The 26,731-nt window shown below is 39.9% G+C and overlaps 1 protein-coding gene across 1 annotated transcript in view; it reads left to right on the top strand.

Moving 5' to 3' along the window:
* Smyd3 (SET and MYND domain containing 3) overlaps positions 1-26,731 on the top strand; it is a 323,227-nt gene that overhangs the window by 18,848 nt on the left and 277,648 nt on the right. The window lies entirely within an intron of this gene.

The following is a 26,731-nucleotide window of genomic DNA, read 5'->3' as shown; positions in this document are numbered from 1 at the left end:
ATAATGTGGCTAACTTGATTATGAGAAATTTATTCTAATTTTTCCCAAATATTTTCACTGTTTTTGAATGTTTTAAGAATCTCTTATTATATCATTTTTGCATATATTCTGGTTTGTTTCTAATTTAGGTTGATTTCAAAATATAGGAGGTACTTAGAATGTTTTGGAGAAGTTTTTCATATGCATATTTCTTTATGCATAAGATTTTTGTATCTTGCAATGTTACTAAATTTGTGCATCAGTTTCAATAGATTTTTTTTATGTTCAACACTTTACAAACACCACCAAAAGAAAAAATACGTCTTATGATAACTTATTTCCACTGTTGAGACTTCTGCTAGTCTGTGGCATTATTATTGTTACTGTTATTATTATTATTGAATGTTCAAGGCTGATTTCAAGTTCAAATGTGGTTAATATTCATGAAAAGTATCTTAAAGTATTTTCTATTACTAAATGTGAAATGTGATTTTCTGTCTTCTCTTGTTTATTGCTCAGCAATTTTAATTACATGTTACAGTGAAGTTCTCTCCAAGTTGTGTAGAGGGAAAATTCTGTCACTGTGATAAAGGGATAATTTCGTGGACAGATTTTTTTTTTTTTGAGGAGGGGAGGGTCATGTTCTCGGCCTCAGTGCTGTCCCTGAGCTCTTCAGCTCAAGGCTACCGCCCTACCCTTGAGCCAAGCCCCACTTCCCATTTTCTAGATGTTAATTGGTGATGAGTCTCAGGTCCTTTTGTGCCCAGGCTGGCTTTGAACCTTGATCCTTAGATCTCAGTGTTCTGAGTAGCTAGGATTGCAGGTGTGAGCCACCACTCCTAGCTGATCTTGTAGCTCTTGTCCTTGTTTCTGTTTTACACTTATTGATTTAGTATGAGTCACCTTAGCATCCCCTGGATGAACCTATTTTTTCATAGGGTATATATTATTTTGTTAGTTGTCGAATTCAGTTGGCCAGAAAGCCTTCCCCCACTACTGCAGAGGTCTTACTAAAGTAGCCATTTTCTGGGTTCTATGCTGAAGTATTGTCTTTTTCCCTACTTCTTAGCACTAGTATTAGTGGTTCATTCTCCACCCCCATATAAAGCATACATATAAACAATGGCTCCTAGAGGTTTCCTGTGTGTGTGTGTGTGTGTGTGTGTGTGTGTGTGTGTGTGTGTGTGTGTATTATGGGCATTCATGAATTTGTTCGTTGACCATTCAAAATCAGCTAGCATGAGGCAGGTATACAAAGGAAATTATTTTTGTGAATGTCAGTATTAAGGAGGCTGTTACAAAGGAAGCAGAAATTAGTCTACATTTGAAAAGAGAAGTTGGTTGTGGGAGCCTATTATGTCCAGTGATACAGAAGTGCTTGTAGGCACTGCTCATCCACTAACCTCCCACTGAGAAAAATACTGTGACAAACCTAGCAAAGTGCTGAGAAGGAAGCTTACCGTGGAACACAGGCTTAGTTATATTCATCAGTTCGGGTGAGAATTTAATGAAAACTTGATGTTTGCAACCTTTACAGTAGGTGTGAATAGACTTCATATAGGCAGTTGTGCTTCCAGAATTTCTAGAGAGGAGGAGTGATTTGGTGGATAAGCGAGCCAATGGAGAGGCCATAGCCAATTACTTCCAACTTTGAATAGTAGTTTTTTTTAAAAATTTATTGTAAAGGTAATTTACAGAGGGGTTTCAATAAGGACCATTTGATATGATTATATGCACATAGCGATTGAGTCCTTGTGATCCTCTCAAGAATATCCTCCGTTGGTCTCACTGGGTTAATGTTTATAGAGTCCTGTTTAATTTATCATGTCCAAGTTAATTTTTTTGTCTTTTACTATCTATTGGGTTTACTTCTGGATTTATAGGTACATTCTAATGAGTACAAATGAGGAAAACCATACAACCTATGTTTTTTTGAGTCTGGTTTACTTTGCTTAATATAATTGAGATTCCACCTCATCCCAGTTAGAATGACCATTATTATCAAGCAAACCAGCAATAACAGATGCTGGCGGGGATATGGCCTAAGGGAATGCTACTACACTCTTGGTGGGAATGTAAACTTATTCAACCACTCTGGAAAGCAATATGGAGGTTCCTCAAAAGACTAAACATAGAGCTTCCCTAGGATCCAGCAATCCTACTCCTGGGCGTTTATCCAAATGACCACAAACCAGGCTACACTGAAGCCACCAATACAACCATGTTTATTGCAACATTGTGTCAAATAGCTAAGATATGGAACCAACCCAGATGGCCCTCAGTGACAAATGGACCAAGAAAATGTGGTATATACATAATGGAATTCTGTGTTTCCATCAGAAAGAATGACATTGCCCCATTTGTAAGGAAATGGAAATAACTTTATTGTTTTTTTTTAATGTTTAAATCTCAGGTTGTATGTTCTTGGAGGCTTATGGCTGAGTGAAATAGAAGTATCAGGTATGAGGACTGTATCAGAGACAGTGGCTGCTTGTACAGCAAAGAAAGTGGCTAGAGAAGTTAGTGAGAGCACAGAAGATGCTATTGTTGATATGCTCATAAAGATAAAGGCCAGACTTGCCTCTGAAACTCATTTCTAGATTTTTCAGAGAAGAGGGGCTCTTTGTTCCCTTCCTTCTAACATGCTTATTCCTTCCATTCTGCCTTCTCACATTTCTGGTGGATTTTGGAATGGATTCATAGTGGAAGGTCAACTGATTGGATCTTGAGCATTGCTACCAGTAGAGAATGTGTACATCTTGCTGATCATAGGCATAAACCATGAGGTTAGTAGATTGCAGTTTGTGGAAAAATATAATTGTTTGGCTGAGTCCTCTGATGATTCTGTTATTTTCTTCAGTCCAGGCAATGATATTTTCTCTGCCTCCACTTGCCCATCTGTAAATGGGAACAATAATAGTGTCTCTATTGATAATGATAAGATTAATTGACAGGTATTATTAATTTTTTGACCACTCCTGCTACCTTCCTATGTAATTGGTATTTGAGTATAAGATGTCAATGTTTTATGTCTTCCTGTGCTGTCACATGGCTGTGAGCACAGCCTGTGACTGACTGTAAACCAGAGTTTCAGATGGTTGCTCACTGTCCTGCCCACTGGTAATGTCTCTTGAGATGCTGAGAATTTGTCTTTATGATAAGAAATTTTGCAACATGAAGTGACATTTTCACCTAGTAAGAGGAGTTTTTTTGGATGTTATGTATTTATAAATAGTTGTTTTCACAGATTCATCTTAAGAGAATGAATAAAATTAGTGCTCCTAATTTCCTGAAATGGCATGGAATACCTAGTATTTTCTGTCTCATGATTATTGTTAATAATGATTAATAGGCTAACCTAGTGAACTAATTTTGAGCTTATGTACAGAGGAATATCTTCAGGGTTTATTTTGCATGATTCTAGAAAAAATAACTGCAGGTGTGGTGGCTCATGCCTGTAATCCAGCTACTCAGGAGGCTGAGATCTGAGAATCTCAGTTCAAAGCCAGCCTGGCACTAAAGACTGTGAGACTCTTCTCTCCAGTTAACCACAAGAAAACCGGAAGTGGCGCTGTGGCTCAAGGGGTAGGGTGATAGCCTTGAGCTGAAGAGCTCAGGGATAGCCAGTCCCAGAGTTCAAGCTCCATGCCCCCTCCAAATAAAAAAACAAACTATTGTTTTTGGATTTAACACTTTTCTGAGAATGTATTTGACAGAGTGATTAAAAGTGTAATAAGATCTAGCAATACAATAGAAAATGGGCTAGTTGCATAAAATACTTCAAAAACAGACATTCAGCTGGAAGCAACCAGAATAAAGGTGACCTTCCTGACCACAGAACATATGCCATTGTTAGCATTTCCAGAGCTCTGCCAGGCACTGTTTAATTTTACGGTGTTGTGCAACTGTCAGAAATTTTTTTCATTAGTAAGTCTACATCTGTTTGGGAAGATGGTCCTCCCTCTCTTTTTCAAACAACATAATGATTCTGCTTGTAGGGTGTTATTCTCACTCTTTGCGGGGGACACAGGTGGCCTCAGGGAGTGCTTTTCCAGAATGTTCTGTTTACTATGTGAGCCACAACTGGCTTTGCAGTGTACATTGCATAGATTTGAAAGAGGTTTTTAGGAGGTGACTTTGTACTGTGATGAGTCTTGCATTCTATTTCATTCTCAGTAGATTCTTACTCAAGATTTCCTCTTGTATTGGAGAAATAGTGGAGAATGTGTTAAAACAAGAATATCAGTAATTTGTAATCTGCAAATAAATGTCTTACTATTTTCAGGCATGTTAGAAATAAGACCAATGAAAACAACAATCTACCATTCCATTTTATATATTTTCATTTGCCTATCTTATACCTTTAAGATCTAGAGTTTTATGAAATAATCAATTTAATACTTGATTTTTTATGATAATTTGATATTTTGTAACAGCTTTACAATTTTAGTAAAACATATAAATACATGGAGGAAAACACTATATAACCCTTTTTTTTTTTTTTGCCAGTCCTGAGCTTGAGCTCAGGGCCTGAGCACTGTCCCTGGGCTTTCTCAAAGCTAGAGCTCTACCACTTGAGCCTCAGCACCACTTTTAGCTTTTTTCTATGTATGTAGTACTGAGGAATCGAACCTGGGTCTTTGTGCATGCTAGGCAAGCACTCTACCACTAGGGTCAAACTCCTGGCCCTACATAACCATTTCTTATGCCATTTTTATTCTCTGGTATGCAGCAGACCTCAGGAAAAAGCAAGAACAACATTGATCATGATCCGGATCTTCAGCTCTCAGTCTCTAGCTTTCAGTTCTGATAGCCCTTTCATTCCTGTTTGGCTCCAGTGCCATGCACAGCCTGATTTGTGGGCTGGATAGGACCTTTGTTGTTTGAAAGGTCAGGAGTGTGTTTACCACTTGAGGGCATACGTTACATAAGAATACATTTTAGAGCCTTTTGTTGATGAGCTCAGTTGGGTTTCATGATGGTAGTAGGCTATGAAATAGAAAAGAAAGCAATATTTTGAATTAAGGTGATGTATTATCTAATTGAAAAGTTGATATATGATAACTGACTGCATTACTAAATAGTCCAAGCAACTGGTCAGATGTGTGTGGGTCCCATTACAGAAAAATACACTTTTAAATACTTAATACCCAAAGAGAGCAGACACACCAGTATGGCTGGCCTTCAGCCACCTAGCGTAGGCTTCTGTGCATTTGGTGTGGCTACTGGATAAGAGCTCAACTTTTATAACCCTGCTGGAAGACTTAGTTATCGAGATTTTACTTCTGCACAATTTTAAGGAAAACAGGCAAGATGCTTACTTGCACAGTAATGCTGTCATTCAAATTACAAAATGGCCATATTTTCAAGATCCCTCCCTCCCTCCCTTCCTCCCTCCCTCCCTCCCTTTTTTTGTGCTGATCCTGGGACTTGAATTCAGGGTCTCAGCTTTTTTGCTTAAAACTTGTGTTCTGACACTTGAGCCACATCTCCACTTCTGGCTTTTTGGTGGTTAATTGGTGATAAGAGTGTCATGGACTTTCCTGCCAAGGCTGGCTTTTGAATTGTGATTCTCAAATGTCCTCCTCACTAGCTAGGATTACAGACATGAGCCACCAGTGCCTGGCCTTTCTCTCCCTCCCTCCCTCCCTCCCTCCTTTCCTCCCTTCCTTCCTTCTGACTGAATCCATAACTAAACTCAGGTGACTATTCAAGCAAAGTGCTGTTTGTAGTACACTGAGGCTTGCAAACTAAAACAAGTCATGGTGTTAAATTGTAATGATGTTGTTTATTGACTAGTTTTTTCTTTTTGAGGGGGTTAGTTGTGAACTCTGGGCCTGGGTGCTGTCCCTGAGCTCTTCAGCTCAAGACTGGTGCTCTACCACTTTGAGCCACAGCACCACTTCTGCTTTTCTGGTGGTTAGCTGGAGATAAGAGTCTCATGAGCCTTTGTACCCTGGTTGGCTCTGAACCGCAATTCTCAGATCTCCTGAGTAGCTAGGCTTACGGGTGTGAGCCACCAGTACCTGGCTACCTTTTTTTTTTTTTTTTTTGCCACTTAGATACATACATCTTAAACTGTGGTATTGTTTATCCTTTAGAAAACTTTAAACTGGCTTTTGTGCGCAGCCTGCTCCTGATTCTTTTCTTTTTCAATGATCACTTACTGGCTCCTCTCTTGATGTCTGTTGAATGACAGGCAGTGTTCTGCCATGGCTGTACCTGTCTGCCTCTATATGGAGAACCCACAGTGTCACCTCCAGTTGTGACATTTTGTTGTGTGCCTCTAATCCCACATTTTATGATTTTTCACTTATGTGATGCCTTCATATTAGATTCATTGCATCTGATTCTTATGGTCTATCTTTTCCTCAATAAAACATATCTCTGCTATGCTTTTCTACTTTTTCCCTTGTTGGCATGGAGTCTCCTATGGTCAGCCAGTATAGAAACCTCGGTGGGATCTCCAACTCTCCTCTCTCTCCTCTGTGTTGTGTTTCAAGTTTTCCCTTGATCCAGTTCTTTCCTTTTTGTATTTCTTCACTATTATCTCAGTTAAGATCTTATTCTTCTAATCTTACCTACTTGGCCTCTAATTTCTTTGTGTCTCACTTTCTCCCTGAGTACAATCCAATTTTATATATGAGAGATGATGATCATCATCATCACCATCATCATAATAGTAATAATAATAGAAATGACCAAATCCAGTCCTGATAATTTAATCCCATGCCAAAAAATGTCTGTTGACCTTGCTGCCTTTGTACACTTTCAGGCTTTAAAATATTTCAAGGCCTCCAACATCAGCCCATTCCACTTCCCTGGGGCTGGCTGACCACTTTGTACGTTCTCTGCAACCTTGGGGCTGTAGTGCTTTCCCAGCAGAAGACAGTGCACTGTGGGGACTTGATCACTACGTGTTTTACTTTTTACATTGTTGCCAGCCTATTTCTTCAAGATACCAATGTTCTGTGCTGAGGTCTTGATACTCAGTATAAGTGAATGACAATAGCAAATAAATGTTGGCAGAGTGAACTCCTTCTTTGAGGAATTCACTTTGACAGACTGAGGTATTTCTGAACCAAGGGTGGCCATATATATGAGAACACATGAAAAGAGGCCATCAGAGCCATTGACGAGCCAGCAGTGTGTGTGAATGCATGAATGCTTGTGCATGCGTGTGCTCATATGCCCTCAGTGCAGAGAGCATATTGGGCTCCTCGGTGAGGTGATGCCATTCGGACTTGGTAGAAGTTTGTCTTTGAATAATGATCAGCGGTGATTCAGTTGCCTTCTGTTTTGTCAGCTTTGCAGGGTGGGATTCATAGATAATTACAAGGCAAGAATGTGTTCAGATTTTGGAAATTGACGCCTGAGTACATATCCATGTATATTTGCTAATGGTTGCTTTAGGTTTCTAACTTCTAAGTGAAATGATGATACTAGAAAAAAACATTTTCTTGTGCTATAGATGTTTTACTACAAATGAGACTGGAATGTGCTTGACAGAGTTGGCAGAGAATCGTCACTGTCCTTTGCATTTTGTGGATGCTTTGTGTGCTTAAAAATCTTCTGGCTCACTGAAGAGGAAGAATGTTTTCTACATAAAAGACTGGGTGATTTTAGTTTTGGAAAGTTCTTTTGAAAGTAGCTTCACCTTCTCAATTGCTAAATAATACAGAGTTCTCTGTTTGTTTATTAAATAGGTCACACATTTCCCAGTGGCTAATGACATAGCGCAGTAACTTCAGTCTTCTTTAAAGCCTTTTCATTTGTCTGTTCCCTTTCAGCCCAGCTCTGCCCATCCCAATCTGTGTTTACATTTCAGCTTGGACACTTCCTTCCCATTCCTTTTTTTTTTTTTTTTTGCCAATCCTGGGCTTGAGCTCAGGGCCTGAGCACTGTCCTTGGACTTTCTCAAGGCTAGAGCTCTACCACTTGAGCCTCAGCAACACTTCGGCTTTTTTCTATGTATGTGGTACCGAGGAATGGAGCCTGGGTATTCGTGCATGTTAGGCTAGCACTCTACCGCTAGGCTAGCACTCTACCACTAGGTCAAACGCCCAGCCCCAAGATATTGATTTTTTTTTTTTTTTGCCAGTTCTGGGAACTGAACTCAGGGCCTGAGCACTGTCCTGGGGCTTTCCTCTAGGATAGTGCTCTACCACTTGAGCCACAGTACCACTTCCAGACTTCTGGCATTTCTTCTATGTATGTGGTACTGAGGAATCGAACCTGGGTCTTTGTGCATGCTAGGCAAGCACTCTACCACTAGGCCAGACTCCCAGCCCAAGATGTTGATTTTTGAAGGAAAACTTCTTAAACATTGCTCCATTTTGGCATGAAGTATAAATTGTTAAGAACACATAGTTCTCTGTTTGTTCTTCCAGTTGTTTATGACCTCAACTACTTTTCAAGGAGACTTCAAGGAAGTTTTTAGCTTGATTGTAATAGACACAGAAAGTGAAAGTAGAATCCTCTTCCTACCAGGAAAGGGGTAGAAAAAAATTTGGTTAGTAATACACACACTGCCATTCATCAATAAGTAGCAGTTTAACTCTGCCATCCTATATTTGACTCACTGTAGTCTTGGTTGGCTTCTTGCCTTTTGAGGCAGTGTGGCCAGTTGGCTGCACTGTTGTTTAATGTAATGACCTACATATTTACTTTTATTTATTTATTTACTTATTTATTTTGTCTGTATCCTTTTATTCTGCTTTCCCATCCAGGTCATAGCATGATACCATCTTTTGGTAAATGCATTGTTTTGCTAGAATTTAATAGTTTTCTGGGAACTAGAGAGCCAGTGAGAAGAGAGAGCCAGTGTACTTGGTGATATTAAATGTTTTTGAACAGTTAAAAATTCATAATGGCTATAATCTTGATGTTTGCTAACTAGATGAATAGATGTTTCTTAAAATTACTTAGTGTGACTGCATTCAAAACATCTTGGAGTTGGGTACCAGTGGCTACTGAATCCTAGCTACTCAGGAGGCTGAGACCTGAGAATCACAGTTGGAAGCCAGCCTGGGTAGGAGTCTTTGTGACTTTTTTTTTTTTTTTTTTTTTTTGCCAGCCCTTGAGCCACAGCACCACTTCTGGCTTTTTCTGTGTATGTGGTACTCAGGAATCGAACCAGGGCTTCATGCATGCTGGGAAAGCACTCTGCCCCTAGGCTATAGTCCTGGCTCTCCATGTAACTTTTATTGCCAATTAATCACAGAAAAAGCCAGAAGTGGTTCTGTGGCTCAAGTGGTAGAGAGCTAGCCTCGAGGAAAAGGAATTTGGAACAGTACCCAGGCAGAGTGATCAAGCTCCTCTCCCCCCCCCCAAAAAAAAACCCTTGCACATGTAACACCCCACCCCATTTTTCTAGATGGATACTGATTTTCATCCTTACTGTGGTACTATGTTTAAAAATGTTGACATTAAAATCCTTTTCTATCTTTATCTTTATGTGACAGCAGGAGTCCCAAGTATAAGAAAAAGTGATTAATTCTCTCACATTGAAGTCATTTAATTGTTCTTTGCCTAACAGCTGCTTCCTATTCAGTACACAGAACATAAAATCCTGGCTTTTCTTTGTGCTATCATAAATTTTAAATGTGAACCATTCTTCTTCTTCTTAAGTATCATATATATGTTATTTCTGTTTTCAATTTGTCAGTATGGGAGAAGGCAGCTTTGCTTGAGCTTGCTCTTGTGGTTGGCTGGAAGGGCCTTCTTTTGGACTTCTCCCTGCTTTCTGTGTTACTATGAGATTTAATATTGTTGGCATGCAGAAAAGAGGAAACCTTAGTTTGATTTGTCATAAGCTCCTTTTATTTCTACAGTGTATTATAGAAATGAAGAAATGGCTTAAAATTAAGCAAGGGGATTTAAAAATATTTTATGTCAGCAAATCAGCTTAATACATTTCAGTTCACAAGTATTCATTAACTATCCACAGAACAATGTGGAAAAAGAATAGTTAAGACAGGTTTTTATTGTTGTTGTTGTTGGTGGTGGTGGGGCTTGAACTCAGGGCCTGGGTGCTGTCCCTGAGACTCTTTATGCTCAAGGCCAGCACTCTTATCATTTGAGCCACAGCACCATTTCCAGTTTTTGAGTGATTTATTGGAGATAAGAGACTCATGGGGACTTTCCTGCTTGGACTAGCTTTGAACTGTGATCCTCAGATCTCAGTCTCCTGAGTCACTAGGATTACAGGTGTGAGCCACTGTCACTCTGTCCAAGACTTAGTTTTTTAACTTACACGTTATTTCTGGGAAGTTCTTTGAAAGTGGGACTGCATTGGCACCTTCTAGAAAAGTACTCATCTTATTGATGTAACTATAATCATCCTGTTCTAAAAAAATATTACTAACACAAAATTTTTTACTGGTCATGTTTAGTACATTGTCTTTTTAAGGAAAACTTTTTCCGCTTGAAGGGTAAAATGTTAAGAGCACATAGTGCTTCTTAGCTAGCGGACGGTGACCGCAGACTTGAGCTGGAGGTTTGAGGTGGGAAGATCACCTATCTGGGCCTTTTCATATTACAAGATGTCTGAATCGCAAATGTGGAAAGTGTTAAGATGTGTTCTGACTTGTGACTCTGGTGGCTCAGTCCGTGGTCAGTTGGCCCCATTGCTTTGTGCCGGCCGCATGTTGTGGTGCTAAAGCAGAATCCCTCACTCCATGACCAGACAGCCACAAGGGAAAGGACAGGACCAGAGCCTCACAGACTCCTTCAGGGACTCTTCAGTGCTCTGAAGACCTCCCTGTGGGCTCCACTTGTTGAAGGTCCCATCACCTCTTCATAGCACCACCTTGGGAACCTAGGCCCCTGCTCCCCATGGGGAATCTTTAGAAGTTCACCACTCCAACTGGAATTGAGAAGTTCTGGTGGAACAGCCTGTGCTGACTTTCCATGTTTCGAAATGTGAATCCCAGAATTAAGAATCACATGGTTAGGACCCAGGTCCCCAAGGAGAAGGGATCCAGGGACATTTTGCTATTGGTTCATGTTCCATGGATATGACTCGGTTGGTCAGGAATGCTGGCTTAGGATCTTTGAAATGTATTCCTAAGGCAGTCTCAGTGAGTCTTCCTTCTCAGTGTGAGCTGTTGCTGCTGCTGCTGCTGCTGCTGCTGCTGCTGCTGCTGCTTCCTCCTCTTCCCCCTCCTTCTCCTCCTCTCCACCCTCCCTCTCCCCCTCCCCCTCCTCCTCCTCCTTTTCCTCCTCTTCCTCCTGTCCTCTTCCTCCCCTTCTTCCTCCTCCCCTCCTCCTCTTCCTTCCCTCCTCCTCCCCTTCCCCCCTCCTCCCCCTCTCTCCTCCTGCTTTCCTCCTCCTCCTTTTCTTCTTTCTCCTCCTCTTCTTTGGAGGACACCTCCACTGACACTGCACACTGGTTGTTCCATATGGGAAAGTTGGCCTAGGCTTTATTTTGTGTTTCCCCAAGTGAAGTGAGCAGGGTCTTTACAAAGATGCAGAAAGAGCTTTCTGAGTGTCCAGGGAGTTGGGAATTTGAGAGAAGAATTTCAGAAGATAGGTGATGTATATGAAAGAGCAGAAAGCAGAAGGAGTAACTTCAGCATTGAATTTAGCAATTACAAATTTATGGAAGCTATTCTTTTTTTGGGGGGGGGGTCAGTTGTGGGGCTTGAACTCTGGGCCTGGGTGTTGTCTCTGAGTTCTTCAGCTCAAGGCTACTGTCCTACCCCTGGAGCCACAGTCCCATTTCCTTTTTTTTTTTTGTGATTAATTGGAGATAAGAGTCTCAGGGTGTTTAATGCCTGGGGCTGGCTTTGAACAACAATGATCCTCAGGTCTCAGCCTCTTGGGTGGTTAGGATTACGGGCTTGAGCTACCACGCCTGGCTAAGCCTCATTTTTATTTGTAGTGAAGTTAGGATAGAAGAATGCATTGATGCTGCTGAGAGGGTTCACCAAATGCTTGGTGCGAGTGTCTGGCATGCTCACCTGTCACCTGCAGCCTTGACGAAGCCAGCAGGTAACAGGGAACAGTAACCTGCCCTGGTCCCGGTTGAGTGCTGTCTTCAGATACCTGACCGAGTGAAGGGGTGGGGGTGGGAGTGGATGTTACACACCCAGCCCGTCTCATAAGACAAGGCAAGAGTTGAGAATCACAGGACAAGTGAATTTTGTATGCATTTTAAAGAAAGGCTTCTTAGTGTATTTTTTTTAATGTTAGACTTTTCTAATATGAGAATTAATAGAAGACTGACTTCAGTTAGAAATTTCTTCTAAGTAGGGCTATGGATGCCTATATGTTAATTTCAGATTATATTCCTCAAATGGCTTTGTAGCCTTTATTGTCCCTCTTAAATATTCATTTAAACACATTTGTGAGGAAAATATTCCTTATCTGCATATTTTAACATGGAAGCAGTCTGGCTTGACCACTAATTCTTTTCTAATGTAGCAAAGCTCTGAAATTACCATGGCCCCTAATATTTTAAGTTGAAAGGATGACTTTTGCTACATTGAAGATAAGAAGGAAGCTATTCCAGAGCCTCTTGCTGAAATGAGGTTTCTATAACTATGAAATTATTGTTCCAATGCAGCATTGTTCTTGCAGCAATTTTGTATCTTCTTGTGTGGTTTTAGAATCACATATGAAACAGAATCTGTAACATTGTTTCACCAGATGAAGTCTGTGCTGTTATAACCAAGCTCTGAATGTAGGATTCAGAGCCTAGCTTCTTCCATAAGGTGCAGCCTCAGGGGCAATGTCTTCCTGCTTCAGTCAGTAGATGGCATTCCTCTCATGGTATGTGTGGTCACACCTCCCAAGCCCTGTCAGTCTAGCTTATATTTACTTGCTGGCCTACTGGAGGGCACCCAGACATAGCTAGAGGTTCTAGTAGCTATGAGCAGCAGAGCTCAGGGACATAGGACGTCTCAACTAAGATGAAAGTTTCAGTTGTCTATGGTGAACTTTTAAAACAAAGATTTCATAGCCCACAGAGATTTATCACAGAACTATTCCTCTTCAGATAAAAATTTATTCATTAGTACTTCATGGCCCCAATGCATCAGAAGTGTAGAAAGAGCATCGAGGTCAAGTGTAACGTCACAGATTCCTGCCGATGTGTGGGCTGTTGGGTACCGGAGACTTGGTATCTGCCATGGGGAGGGCTTGGGATGCAGGATGGCATTTCCTGGGCACTGGAAACTGGGTGGTATTTGGGAAGGACTTGTGCAGGGCTTACTTCCTGCCACATCAGTGTTTGCAGTGGTGATTCCTTCTGCTTTGACGCAGGTGGTAACCACCGCTGGGATACATTTTTCTGTACAGTATCTTCTGCTTATGTATTCATTGAAGTCTATTTTAATCATATTTACAGGTTTTTTTGTGGCTGATCCTTCTCTAAGATTTAGATAAATAGTCTTTGGCTGTGTGCGGGGCAAGTATTTCAAATTTCTTATTTTCTGTATGCTTTGAAGAACTTCTTCCACAAACACTGACTATTCTATCTCCATAGGAATTCCTTTAGATTTATTATATTTTTCTGCTTGCTGTATGCAGATATTTGCTTTTGTATTTGTTTTATGTATGTGCTTTATACAAATAATTATGTTTTATACTATGGTTTATTTTCTTGGTTACTAGCATCTGAAATATATATCATTATTTAATCACATCACATGTACAATGTGTAATTTCATTTAACAGTGGAATTATGCTTTGTTCCCCACTAAGTGTTCTCTCATCTGATGTGCATTAAACATAACTTCAGGTCCCTATAATTTATTTTTAGCCTACTAGATGCCATTGCATATCCTAAATTTCTTAATTACAACTAGGTTTAGTCTGTTCAGAATGTTAACAGTATTCAATTTTTCCTTTAAAAATCATTAAAAAACATTACATATAATACTATGTCTTATCAAAGCATTTTTGTAAGGTGTCTCCCTGGTTCTTTGTTTTTTGGGGCCCCGTATTTATCTATATTCTGTGACAACAAATCTGATGGGATAAACTGAATCTTCACCATCAGCATTGTGATTTGAATGTATGAGCATATTTTTAACTTTTTTTTTGAGGTAAGATCTTAATATGTAACCCAGGTCCTGGCCTCCCATTAGTGATTTTGTCATTATCATTGAAAATATTGGTGACATTTAGCTGGGTGCTGGTGGCTCATGCCTGCCATCCCAGCTCCTCAGGAGGCTAAGATCCGAGGATCATGGTTCAGAGCCAGCCTGGGTATAAAAGTCTGGAGACTCTTATTTGCAATTAATCACTAGAAAATGGGAAATGGTGCTATGCCTCAAATGGTAGAGCAATAGCCTTGAGCTGAAGAGCTCTGGGACAGAACCCAGGACCAGAGTTCAACCAAAAACAAAAATCAAAGAGTGTTTCTCTCAAAGAAATGCTGTGATATACTACTTGTGCATGCATTCAATTCATGATTTCACATTTGCAGGTAAGAATTGGTTTGGGACCTTTTATTTGTCCTTAGCTCTGGACTCTTAGGTCAGTGGTCCTGTCCTTTAGTGTCCCTGAGGACCAGAGGATCCCCTGCAGCCTGGGGATTTTCTTGCATTGCTCTCACTCTCAGTCAGTGCTGGATGCAGTTCCTTGTTGATTTGTTTTGGTTTGGATTCAACATCCTGGGGGCAAGGAATTTCCTAATAAATGTTTGCTGATTTGATACTGTGGAATGGTAAATGTATCTGTGGTTTGATCATGAGACCAGATTCAGTTCCTTCTCTTTTTGTTTTAAAACGTTTTTTTTTCCCCTTCATTGTCTATTTGTATCTTATTCATTGGACTTTAAATTTTTCTTCAAGTTCTCATTTATGTTGAATAAGCAGATTCTTTTCCATGTGTCCTTTCTGCAAGGAGGATTGCTTTAATACTCATTGCACAGTTGTGGTTTGTATTGATCACCAAAGAGAACTTGTGTGTCTGGAAAGCTCAACTCTCCTTACAATTGGTTATACTACCATAGAAAGAAAATGAACTGCACTCATTGGCTGGGTGCTTTCTGTTATCCAGTCTGAAGTTAATATTCCTTGTTTCTATTTTGTTTGCAATAAAGCTCAGACTTTGATTTCCTGAAGTCTTCATAATTGGTAATGAAAAAGCCAACAATGTGCTTTGTGAGGGTATTGGCTGTATGCCAGACACTGTGTCTTGTATGTATTATATTTTCAGTCTTCACAACAGTTCTATGGGAGAAGAACTATTATCATCCCTGGGCTAGAAGGATAATAATAGAGGGTTGAAAGAGGAACAAGATTCCAGCTTATCCCAAGAAGACAAGCAATAACAGATGCTGGCAAGAATGTGGCTAAAAATGCCTTTTGGCAGGAATGTAAACTTGCTCAACCACCATAGAAAGTAGTATGGAGGTTCCTCCCAAAACTAAGCACAGAATTCTACTACCCTGTGATCTAGCAGTTCTGCTCTTGGGTATTTATTCAAAAGATTGCTAACCAATGGAATCAGCACAGTTCCCCTCAATGGACAAATGGATTGAGAAAACGTGGTATATATACAGTGGAATCAATTATTTTGTACCATTTGCAAAGAAATGGATGGACTTTGTTAGGCAAAGTAAGTCAGGCCCAGAGAGACAAAGGTTGAATGTTTTCCCTCATAGGTGGAAGCTAGAATTAGTTTATAAACACGTAAGTAAATATGTTAGGTGGTGTGCAAACGTGTACAGTTATATTAACTGAAATACGGTAGTTTCAAGGAAGAGAGTGTAATTCCTTAGACAGGCAAAGTCAAAGTTCAACAAAATAAACATCAGGAAATGGGTACTGGAAAGGGATGGGAAGGGATCAGGAAAGAGGGGTGGATGAATGAAGAGGAGAATGTAGCCAGTCATTCAGCATAAATCCTACACAGTTAAGAAAAGTGAAGGAAAGGGTGGTTTGAGAGGGGTGGGTAAGAGTTCTGAAAGGGTGGACATTGATCAAGATGCAATGTATTCATAAACTTTTGTGAAATGGCAACTACTTTGTACAGCTATTTAAAGATGACTTCAAACAAACAAACAAAAAAATCGGGGTGGAGGAATAAACCTGGCTAGCGTGGCATGGCAGAATTAGTCCTCTGACCTCAAAGTCCATGTTCTCAGCTCTGGAAAACAGAGACATTTAAAAAAAAAAAAGCGGGGGAGGGGAGGTGTGCGGGAGTTTGGCCTAATGGTAGAGTGCTTGCTTAGCATGCACGAAGACCCAGGTTCAATTCCTTGGTACCATATACATAGAAAAAACCGGAAATGGTGCGAGGCTCAAGTGGTAGAGCCACATCCACATCTCTTTTCTGCCACGGCCCCTGAAAAAGGTGGGCAGCATCCTCATTCTGGTAATACTTTTTCAGAATTCACTAATTTCACTGATTTCCTCACTTAGTTCCCAGGAAGGCCATATTGTATATTTGCTGTAGTAACAGTAGACTACAATAAGTAAGTGTATTATTTCTAATAACTCTTAAGTATCTCTGATCCTTCAATACAAACTAAAGATATTGTCTACAATACATGCAGATATGTCATTCATTGCTAATACTTTCCATAACTTCTTTGAATTGATATTATGCAGCTTAAAAAACCATACTCATTATAGCTAAATACAAATACAAGTAAAAAAATTCAGTTGCTTTCTTAGATGTACCGGTGCCTTAATAGTTGGGATTACACATTATACCTATATTTGTATACGCATGCTCGTACATACCATAAATGATTTTTCTTTTTCTTTTGGTCCATCATACACATCTTGAATTCTGGGCCTAGGTGCTGTTCTTGAGCTTTTTCACTCAAGGCTAGTAATCTACTACTTGGAGTGGAGTCACAGTGCCACTCCCAGTTTTCTGGTGGTTTATTGGAGATAAGAGTCTGCCTGGTCTGGCTTTGAACCATGATCCTCAGATCTCAGCTGCCTGAGTTAGGGTTACAGGTGTGATCCACAAGCACCTGGCTGTGATTTTCTTTTTAAGATGCATATATTATTCAGTTGTATGAAAATATGAAAAATGAATCAGTAACTTGTTAGGTTTTTTACAGTTTGTTTTCACTTCAGGGAATATCAGTGTAGATTATATATAGTATTACACACACACACACACGCATTCATATAATCACAAACACTTAAGTAGCTTTGAAATAGGAAAAGTTAATAGAAATAATATTGTAGAAGTGAATTTTTGCATTTGTTGTACATTTATTGTATTGGTTTGCATTCCACATGAGAGTACTATTTTTTTAAAGAAGGCAACAATTTTATTTTGTATCCCTACCAATTGTATATAAGTCCTATAACTACGACTGTTTAGTAATTTAAATTTTTATTTCTTTAAGCTTTGTTTTTTGTGGAATTTAAATCTTGAATGTGTTCATGATAAAGCCACCAGATTTCTGGCCCTTTTCCTCCGTGAAATTTTTGAAACCATGATAATTCTAAGTAGACCCAAAATTCTCTTAGGCTTTAAAACACAGAGACATTTGCCCTTTTTTATTTGATGAAGTATAATACATGGAGAATGCTGCACATCCCTGATTGTCTAGGCATTCAGTCTCGTCATTATGGTTACATGATAACACTATTTTGTCTTGGTGTTTCTTAGAGCTATCAAGTCTAGAATATTCATTGACCAAAGGTCTTTTACTTGATTAGAGAAACATTATCTTGTTTCTGGTATTTGATGAGAGGATTTCGGGCAACTCTGAAATGACCCTGTGACTTTTGTAGAAAAGTCAGGCAGCCCTTACACCCTGAACAACTTCCTTTATGTTCCGCTGCTTTGAACTTCAGTAGGCCTTGTGGTTATGTGGTTGAGTGTTTAAGCTTCTTTGGGGTCCCAGCAAGTTATATTCAACACACAGTTTTTAACTTTGCTGTCTTTGTAATCTTTAGTAGTATTGCAGTTATGCTTAGTGCCTTTTTTCTTGGTTGATGTCATAGCAACTAACTTTTCCACATCATTCTTGTCATTATTACTATTATTACTTGCCTCAATAAAGTGTTCTTCCCTTTTATGAGTAGGCCTTTCAAAACTTTGATTTCTATGGCTGTTAGTAGAAGTGTCTGTGAACATATAGGTTTAAAAATAAAAAAGAAGAAGCTTACTCCATTTATTGTCTTTACAGAAGAGAGTATAATAAGAGGGGAAAAAAGCAACTGTGCATGCCTTCTTGGTTCATCTGCACATCTTACACAATGCAGGATGATGGAGTATTCACTATGCTGAAAACTGGTACAGCTGTAATTTACAAATAATGTTAACTGAAAAGAAGAAAATAGCTTGTTTGTCAATAATACCAGTAGTTCATTGTTCTGTGAGACCCATATGATGAAGATAACACAGATTTAGGGGTGAAAAGAAAGTCTTGGAAGGAAACATATTTTAATCCAATAAAGCAAAATCAAGCACTGTTTATCCTAGGTAGCATTCTCTGATTGATGTAGCAAATCTGTGGTAGTCTCATAACAGAAAAAATGCATCACTGACTTTGATGATGCATCAAAAATAATTTTTTGCTAAGAAGTTGACATTATTAGGAATTGCTTTGAAAGTTCATGTGCTGCTTCTAAGTAAGTCATTTCAACTCAGTGCCTTTAGGATCTGAGGGTCTTGTTCCTTCCTGAGGAAGGATTCTGTGTGAACTAGCATCACAAACCTTGGTTGGCAATTTTTGGTTTTCATCCTGAAAATGTGGGGTGTTTGATGCTTCACTCCATATTTGCTGCTTCATCCTCTGTTGGATTATTTCTGCACCTAGGGTTGTAGTGAGGCAACATCACAAGTACAGTTACAGTCTGGATTTCAAGCACAGGGTCATTCTCTATTTGTCTTGGTTGAGGTGATGTGGTGTTGCTTGTGCCGCCCATGAAATGTTTCTCCCATGACATTAAGGGTGTCTTTATCACTTTGTCTCTACTGCTTCTCCTGAGGATTGTCTTGTTGATATCACATTCCTTTTCACATCATTTTCTTGACTGATATCATCCTCTTGCATAGATTTAGCTCTTAACCAGTGAGTCCTCATATCTATTGCAGACTACCCTCCGGAGTTCCCCAAGGGTAGTATTTACTAACCACCTTGGTCTCATCATCCAAACTTAAATAGCTGGTGCGATTCTGTAGCCTTGTCCTTAGCTCTGTGTGACTCTTGTATGTTTTTACTTTATTCTATTTAATTTCTTCAATCTAGAAAGCTTTGAATCTGTGTTAACATTTCAAACATTCAATTTTAAAGAATATGAATCTATTTGTTTTCCTTAGCATTGTGCTTTCTCTATAAAACTAATGTTTTGGCATTAAAATAATATCGAAAGAAAATTGTTATTATATCAGGGAGATGTTGATATTAAGTAGATAATTCTTCATCTAATTTTGATAAAAATTAAAATATTGAATTATCTAATTTTTTTATTTTGCCAGTCCTGGGGCTTGACCTCAGGGCTTGAGAACTGTCCTTGGGCTTTTTTAAGGCCACAGTACCACTTCCAGCTTTTTCTGTGTATGTGGTATCGAGGAGTTGAACCTGGGTCTTCATGCATGCTAGGCAAACACTCTACCACTAGGCCATGCTCCTGGCCCCTCTAAATTTTCTTATAATCTTAACTGTAGTGATGCAAGAATGTATCCAATTCTTTTTCCAGTAGGTGAGGACAGTCCTCTGATTCTACCCTCGCCCCCAGTCCTCTTAATTTTGTATTGGAAATAGAAGGAAAAGTTGACTTTTTATACATATATTGTGATTATATGCAGGTTTTAGGACTATATTCTGGAAAACAAACTAGTAATACATATAAATATTGTAAAAATATATTATAAAAATAATGTTATTTTTACGTAAATTTGCACTGGATTAAGGAGATAGCCAGAATTTTCTGTTAGAAATGTTGACACTTTCTTTGCAAAATCAGTTATTTTTGAAGCAAAGTGAGTTGCAATTTTAGGGCACTCAGCATATGTTATTAAGCAAAATCATTACAAATAAAAACAGGATGATTTTCCTTACAGCTGAAATTGGGAGGAAAAATGTAACCATTTTTTGGATACTTGTAGAAGCAAGGGCTTGGCAAGTCTTTTCTGTGTACGTGGTACCGAGGAATGGAGCTCAGGGTTTCATGCATGCTAGGCAAGCACTCTACCACTAGGCCACGCTCCAGCCCCGAGCTCGGCAAGTCTTAAGAGGAGGGCAAAGCCAGATGCCCATCTCCTGCACCTCTGAGGGCCTGCTGAGGGGAAGCTGTTCCCTGTCTGCCTAGGCAGTCAGCACGCCCAGACTTCAGAATGATCCCAACATAGAGCGAACTTCCTGTTTATTTAGAATCCATTTATTTCGAATGGTTAAATTATCCAGTGATGTACCACAATGCGGTAGCTCTGTGTGTGCACGCATATGCTATAGTGAACCCTGGGGCTGCTGTGAGGAGTGTTGTCTTTGTAATTCAGGCTTTTGTGGAGGATTGATTTTGTTCTCCATTTGACGAATTCTGACTTGCTAGCTCCATGGTTGTCATCCCAGTTGTTTAACGATTTATTTTTCTTGTTCAGAAAATTGAGTTTTCCAACTCGCATGGCTATCACTTGTATTGAAGTCAAGGTCAAAATCTTTTAATTTTATTGATGGAACGGGTATTATAACCTGAGGGTCTCCTGTTGTGTATTTAAATTCTGTCATAGTGCCTAAAAACAGTCATATTGTAGCTTCTAGTCCAGCAGATAGTTTTATTAAATCCCTTGGCTGAGTCTAGTGTTCTTTTCCTTGGGAGAAATATAATAGAATTTCACCAGCATCGTGATCACAAATAGATTGTTACCATGGCAACCTGGCAGTTTTTAATATTGGAATTTTCTTGGTGAAGCAAAACTTATGACATTAGAGACCTTCCCTCGACTGTGAAAACTTTTATACTGTCTCTTGTAGTTGGAATTACACTGTGTCCAATCAGAGCACAGTTATTTGTTACTAAGAAAACAATTACTTTAAACATCCTGTTTGCTTATTAATTCCTCAGTTACTATGTTAAAGCGACCTATGCTTTCTCAGGTAAACACTCTTTGGGTAGGGTATTTTGTGTTGTTCGGCACTGGTGAAGTCTAGGAGAGGCACTAATTAAGAGATTCACACTTCTGTCTCTGTTGTCAGAGAGTTTTGTCATCTTCTACCTTCACGGTATCTTAGAAAGTTGCTCAGCTTCCCTGATATTTGGCTTTATAAATTCTAAACAGGAAGAGTAATTTCTATATTTTATGGGCTGGTTTTTAATAAATAAATACATGTAACACTATTGCTTTTTATTCATAGAGAATATTGAGTTTAGATATTCTCTCACTTAACCTTGACCCAACCCTGTGGATTAGGCATAGTATTTTCTGTTTACATGTGAAGGAGTTTATGGGCAGAGAGCTCAATTGGTTTGAAGCATCACATCTGTTAAGGGGATAGGTGGATCTGGAACCAGAGTTGTCTGTTTCTGTTTCCATTGCATCTCTACCCCTACTCCCAATTCTCACCGCCGTAGCCCACTATTGTTGGCCGATGGATACCAAGTTCCATAATTGTAGGATTCAGTCATCTGTTCTCAGTAAGACTGCTGAGCTGATTTGTAGGTAAATTGAGTTTGGTCTAGTCAAGAAATGAGAAATTCTTAGGAAATTCTGTAATAGGGTAGCATTTTTATTATTTTTAAACATGTATTCATTCACTAGATCTTCACAAGACTTTGCCATCTGGTATGTGTTATAAACTTTGCTGTAGAGAAACGAGTAAGCTCATCTTTGCAGCCTCTGGTTTAGTTGAACGTTGTATAACCAGTTCTTTGGGAGTTGAAGATAAATGAACTTCTCCAAGTATATGTCATATTTTATTTGACTTCTACTTTTATTTTGAGATAGCTGAGTTAGCGAAATCCAGGGACTATTCCATTCTTGGGCCATTTATTAAAATAATACACTTACTTTAGTTGGCATATGCCAATTCCAAGTCAGATTATTTCTTGTTAATTATGTTATTTCAATGCCAGCAATGTCAGTTGCCACGTAGCCATTATGCTAACCACTTACATCTAGTCCAGTCTTGTTGAAAAGAGGTATAGATATCTATTGGTTCATTTCCTGTAATATATGTAGTCACTCTACCGCATGGATTCATACGGGGCTTGGAGTATATGGGAAGGTCTTGACCTAGTCCACAGGTCTTTTGGAAAGCTGGGAGATGCACAGGACCTTTAAGCTGGCTAATTTGGGAACAGGGTTACCAGGTAGGGAGAGCAGCCAAAGCCAAGTTAGATAGGAAACATGTTGCTCTGGGGAACTGCCGAGTAGTTCAACATAGCTAGGAGGTGGGAGTGGGTCAGTAACAAGGCTAACGAGAGGCAGGACCAGGGGAGTGGAGAACCCCATAAGGATTTTCACTTTGACAAGAGATGAGGTTTGGTAAGGGGCACTAGCATGTTAGAAATTCCTCTGGCCTCAGTTTGTACTAGAGCAAAGTGGAGACCAGATTGCTGTACTAATGAAGCCAGGAAGTGGTACGACTCTTACCGTGGCAGGGCAGCAGTGGTGCTGAGAAGGGAGTGAGGAGGGCATGGGAAGATTTAACAGGTAGAATCATGAGGTGATCGAAAGGTAAGAGTCTTGATAATCCAAGTGCAATAAGAGGGACAGATGTGGTGTTTTGGGATTGTTAATTTTCCTTCTGATCCCCTTCATTTCATCTGTGGATTTTCCACCACTTACATTTTTGCTTGCAATCTAAACTCTTGTGCTTTTCCCTTTTGCAGTGCTGGGGATCAAACCCTCAGGCCTCAAGCATGCCAGGGAAGTTCCACACTGCTAAGCAATATCCCCAGCTCTCAATTTTAATGCCTAGCATTAGCTAAAGTTATTTTCTTGAAAATGGTTGTATGACTGCTTATGCTCCCCGGCCCCTCCCCTGCCACTCCTTGGTTATCCTCTGGGGCAGACTCCATCTCAGCATGACCCACACCTTTGCATGCTCTCATACTGTAGATTGACAGTGCCTGCTTGTGGTGCTTGTAATAGGTTATGCCTTTTGCCTCAGCATACCGCTATGAAAGTTTCAGTGTGCTGCTCTGAGTGATGGGTGTGATGCTGGGGATTTTTATTAGCTGTGCATTTGACACTGCAGTGATCATATCTTCTTTAATATGTGACAATTACAGCAAGTTTGAAGGACAGACATACTGCATTGGTCATGGGAGCTAGAAATGATTTCTTTATTGTATACCTGAGCAATAATCAAATTAATTTTTTCCCCATGACCAATACTTCATTCTTTCCGTTGTAATTAAGTTCCTCATTCTGCAAGTTAGCAATGATTATAAATATTAGATACCTGGCATGTTTGCTCAAGTATGAAAATAAAAGCTTATCCTCAACGTGAAAATTATAGCTATACACAGACCCAGATATATGGTTATTAGTGTTGATTAAATCGCTAGGACTTCTTGTCATTGTTATTAAAGATGTTCCAGAGGGTACTTAAATCACTTCTTCTGTCTTCCATAAATAAAATAAATACCTTTTAAATGCACAAATTTATAATTTAAGAAATTACTCTGTTGGAGCCCTGATTTGGAGGTCCATATATAAATAAACGTACATGACTAGTACTGAGAAAGTCCAGATGTACTGGGTTTGCTTAGATGCCTCATGGTCTCTAAACATTTGGTCTCATGTCTCTGGCTAAAAGCCAGCAGCAAATTACACTTTACAATTCTTAGCTCACTTTTTCCCTTCTCAGCCATGTTCTACAAAATGTACTCATAAGACATCAAATTTGAATTGCAAATTTGTATATGGATATTATTTTACAAGTAGCTGAGAAAGAAACCAAAGGGGAACAATTCCCTAATTTGTTAGCAAGCTATGTGCATAATTTGTAATGGATGTTCATCTTGACCACAGCGCCATCAGTATTCCATGGAATAAATAAGTAAAATCACTTTTTGAGCCACATGTTTACTGTTTCATTTTAAAACTCGTTCATTCCTCTTGTGGAGGCCTGTTGTGAAAGAAGGACATAACCCTAGGAACGGCTTATTGATGATAAATTTGCTGATCTGTCCTATAACTGGTAATAGGGGAATTGATGCTGAAGATGGCAGTGTGGAAATTTATAAATAATTCCTGTTTACTTTATAATAAAGCTTGATTCCCATCCTGCAGCAAGTCAAGGCTGGGTGGGGACTGGGGGAGTACATCTATACACACACACACACACACACACATGCACACACGCACACACGAGTATAAACACACACATGTATAAGCATACAGGCTGAACACACGCACACACGTTTTTCTATGTTACTGTGTGAGATATGAGTTCCTTTTCTCCTTTCTTGCTAGCTGTGGTATTGCTTATTAATACTAGGAAAATTAAATTCTAGTCTCTTAGAGGAAAAGCCTTGGTTGGAGTATTACCAAATGACAATCTCCTTGACAGTGAATGAGGCTAAAATTCTTAGACTCCAGAGTGTAAGAATTGCTTGTTGGTCTGCTTTTAAGGTTGGTCAGATTACGGTCTTTACAGGTACACATCATTTACAAACAAGTTTTCAGAAACTTTCTACAGATCTTTCTTAAACAGTTGGCAATTTAAGAAATTGTTCATGGGAGCTGGGCATGCTGGCCTACGCCTATAATCCTAGCTACTCAGGAGGCTGAGATCTGAGGATCAAGGTTCAAAGCCAGCCTGGGCACAAAAGGACCTGAGATTCTTATCTCTAATTAACCTCTAGAAAATGGGAAGTGGGGCTTGGCTCAAGGGTAGAGCAGTAGCCAGGTCCAGTTGAAGCCACATGACCCACAAAAAAAAAAAAAGTTGTCCACGGGTCTGTTTCCCATGTTTGTTTGTGTGCTGATCCTGAGGCTTGAACTCAGGAACTGGATGCTGTCCCTGAGTTCTGTGCTCAGCTCCACTTTTGGCTTTTTGGGTGCATAGTTGGAGATAAGAGTCTCATGGATTTTCCTTTCTCCAGGTGGCTTCAAACCGTGATCCTCAGATCTCAGCTTCCAGAGTAGTTAAGATTACAGATTTGAGCCATTGACATCTGGCTTCCCAATAGCTTTTGCTGGAGAGTTTCAAGGTCTTCTTTTGGCTACTGGAATGCCAACAGAAACAGAAGTATATATTTTATTACAGTAATAACAAAAATTTGCCAAGAATTTATGTAGCTATGTTTAAAAGTATTTTTTTAACTGTTAGGGATGGTATTTGTGGCCTCACACATGTAGGATAATTACTTTACCACTGAGTTATATACCCCTCATTCACAAATTTGAATAGGTGAAAAAGACTATTAGTAACAAATAGAAATTGTAGAATTTTTTTTTTTGCATTTGATAGAGAATTTTCAGGCCCTTCCTTGGGGCTAGTTTTTCTCTGTCTACAATGCTATTATAGTTCCTTTGCTGTATTGCTTCTTTTATAGTCATAATTTTATCTCATCCACACATTTGTTTTGAAGTATTAAGGAATATACTTTTGGACACCAAGGAAGTGGCTTCAGGAAGATCAGTCTACCAGGCTTTACGAAGGCCCGGCCCCTCCCTGACCCGTTGGCCTGCACATATGTGCCTGGACACTTTAGGAATGAGCACAGTGATTCCTGAACTCACGGAGACAACTTCCTGGTAAATAACTGCTTCCCCTTGCCATGGCCACTGTTCGGGACCAGGCATGGCTTTGCCGAGGCTCACACACACGTGTGAACTGTGGTGTTCCAAAGCATTTACTGTGTGCCATGAGCCGTGCTCAGCACTGCAGGCATCTTTAGAAAGTGCAGTTGAGGTCAGCAAGGCCGCTTTATGTTCGCTGCCAAATCTACAAAGAACAGAGCCTCACAGAAACCTCAGACCACACAGTATCTGTGATTGAAGAACATAGTAAAAGGTGAACCAGGAAAGGTCAATGCTGGTTCATCTATATAGGATATCTATAAACTCAGAGTTCAGCTTAGGGTTTATGGACATCGAAGAAAATAATGTTAGGAAAGATTGCTGAGTTGGAGACAAAGTTGGGCAGAAGTCTACAAGTCAGTGCATAGCCGTGTGACATCGCTGCCATGGTGAGACACACAGTCAATAAAGAAGGAAGCACAGGCACGTTCTCTTAGACGATTAACAATCCTTGGCAAGCCTGGTACGTGCTGAAAGGTCATGCATGTCCCTCACTTGTACTCTGCTAGTGGCCGGGGTTACTTTAGTACTGATGACTTGTCTCCTTCCCTTGCCTGTAGCCCAGTGTGTGTGTGTAGGGGGGGGAGGAACTTGTATGTGAGTTGCACAGATGTGACTCCAGGAATACTTTTGTTTCTTTTGGTTTCCAGCTTGTGCTGTGGCTTGACTTCCTTTGCCTAGGTGCTCACACTTTTGTGCTCTCCAGGACAAGGGATCACAGCTGACACCTTTCCAGTCTGGCTAAGCCGTGCCCGTATTCTTGACATCTTGTACACTGGTATCTGTGCCTTCCACTTACCCCACCCTGTCCATGTCTGCTCATTGCTGTCTTGGGTCCTACGAAGCTTCAGCTTGGTTTTCTGCATGCAGTTTTAGGGCGTGAGGCCATTGCTGTGTTTGGCCTTCTGTTTTATGTGAGGTGCTTTGAATCACAGTAGTGACAAGCTACACACTGGAGGCACCTAATGGCACTTTGAAAGATAACCAGCGCCCTAGTGCCTCATCCAGACCCATTTGAGCTTGGGGGAAGAGTAGCACTGGCAAGCTGGAAACGCAGGGCCAGGCGGGG

Source organism: Megascapheus bottae, chromosome 10 (genome assembly GCF_031878675.1).
Source record: "Megascapheus bottae isolate mThoBot1 chromosome 10, mThoBot2.hap1, whole genome shotgun sequence".
NCBI lineage: Eukaryota > Metazoa > Chordata > Mammalia > Rodentia > Geomyidae > Megascapheus > Megascapheus bottae.
The sequence above is the reverse complement of the archived record's forward strand: the minus strand, read 5'-3'. Positions and strand labels throughout refer to the sequence as shown.